This window comes from Chelonoidis abingdonii, chromosome 15, assembly GCF_003597395.2.
Source record: "Chelonoidis abingdonii isolate Lonesome George chromosome 15, CheloAbing_2.0, whole genome shotgun sequence".
In the NCBI taxonomy this organism is placed as follows: domain Eukaryota; kingdom Metazoa; phylum Chordata; order Testudines; family Testudinidae; genus Chelonoidis; species Chelonoidis abingdonii.
Window position 1 is genome coordinate 2,065,110 of NC_133783.1, and position 2,257 is coordinate 2,067,366.

The window sequence follows — 2,257 nt, forward strand, 5'->3', positions numbered from 1 at the left end:
GTGCTTACATGAATTCAGTTCCAGACAAGGCTCCTCAGGAATGTGGTATGGCTCTGCCTCTCCCCATTGACGTAGCCAATAGAGCAGTTTCTCATTGACTTCAAAGGCAGAATCTGCCCCATCTGCTTGAAATGCTTTGTCCCACTTTCAGTTCACTCTCACTGCTTCAGTTCCACAGCCTCCCTGTAGTACCCTAATTTGTGGTCCACCTGGTACAGAAAAAGAAAACGCTCTGGTTTCCTGTGAGGCAATTTATTTCCCTGGGCCATGAAGATGAGCCTTTCTGTAACTGAGATCTTGAGTTAAACGAGCAAACTCCTGAGGAGAGGGTGTTGATTGTGTCCCTTTGAGGGTGTCAATCAGGTATGGAAGTAATGTGGTTTGTTTTAGTCTTCTGTCTTGATTAGGCGGAAAAACATCAAGGCCTGGTCCATGCTGCAAAATTTCACCATGTCTGAGTATAGTTCCCAGTGCTAGTATTAGGTGACATAATCCTGAATGGGGTTTGATGGGCAGAGTAGATCGGCACCTTTTGTGTCAGTTAACACAATCGTTGGCAGCCATGTTTGAGCATGGTAATGTTTTGTAGTGTGGCCCAAGCCCAGCTCCTTCTTCGTGAATATAAACAGTTGTAATTGAGAGCATAGCAACAGCTCTGTCTTGGATAATTAAAACAATATGGTAGTTTGTAAATGTTTTATTTTCCATCTTCAGGTTAACCTACACTGTCTCTCTTCAGTGTGTTTTTCTCTTTAAAAAAAGCAGACATGCAGAACCTCATTACAACTGTTTTTATTTGAAGCATGGTTGTTTATAATGTTAAGTATAAACCACTCCTTAACAGCCCAAAGGAAATAGCAGTTTGCTCAAGAGAGAGAATGTATATTGTTTGAGCAGTTAAATTTGTTTCACGTGCTGCTCCCAGGAGAACAAAGCCCATAGCAATAAGGGGACATCGTTCTCTCCTAACTCTGTTCATTGTCTTGTATCCCAGTCAATCGTGTGGTAGACAGAACCTTTAAACTCGGTAGGAGTGAGCCTTCTGACATTTGGGCGCTTCGAACATTTAGCAAAAGCCTGTTAAAACTAGATGGTGCTGCAAACAAGAGATATGCTATGTGTAATTTTGGTAGTATTTCTATTTCCTATTTTTTGCTGTGCTTCTGACCTCCTCAGGAGATGTTGGGGGAAGGAGGGGGGGGGTTCCAGTTGGTTTTTGTTTCGTTTTGTTTTTTGTGCCCTGTTCCAATAGCTGCCATGCAGAATGAGAGCACAACTCTCTTCATGTGTGTGTTCTCTGCATGCTGCTCTGGTAGAGCTTGTCACGTGGAGAGAGTGAAAACAGAGAAGCCAGGAGATGATTGGTTGTCTGGCTAGCTAGCTAGTTGCCCAGCAGCTTCCAGGTCAGGAAACCCTCCAGCACTCACTTTCTGTGTGATTTAATTGGTCTATTTGGTGGGGGTGTTGTGCTGTTGCCCATCACTGTAGCATCTGAACACCTTCTGTGTAAAATAGATTGGGAACAGTAACATCCCTGGTATACTTCATGAAGTCTCTGACTCCTTCTTATAGAAAGTTCTGCTGGGGTAGGATTTGGGGTGGAAGTGGATGGTTGGAACAGGAGGTGGTTTGAAGTGTTGACCATCAGTTATGGAGGAAAAGCGTTATTAAAGAGGAAGTGATTGCAACATTCCTAAAGGCTTTTAGACTTTGAAGTCATCTCCTGTCCTCCAGAAGTTCTCCTTCTACAGCCAGATCTGCTTGGGCATGCTTTGTCCCTGGTTCTGGCATACTTCATGCTGGGCTTTATGAGTTGCATTGTTCCTGAGGGTCCGGGTGGAAGATGGATGGCAATGCAGTGTGTAACATAGGTGCATGTGGATCCATTCCTGGCTTTGATGATTATGACCAAAGCTCTAAACTGGGAGCAGCAGCTGTCTGGGGGACAAGGAGGAACTGGAGCAAAGGCTAGATATGTTCACACTGGCCTAAGCCATGAAGGTGATTACTGTCACATTTTATACCAGCTGGAGCCCTGAGTGCTGTTCTTACCCTCGCCTCCTGATATAGTGAATGACAGGAATCCTGCAGGACCAACCTGGCCAGGTCCTCATCCCGGAGGAAGAAGCGAAGGTTCCTAAAAAGCTGGAGGTGGAAGAGGGATTTTAGTTATTGGCACTAGCATGGCATCCAGCCTCATTGACGAGTCAGACAGGATCCCGAGGCTTCATGTCGCTCTGACACACGGGCTGTGTAT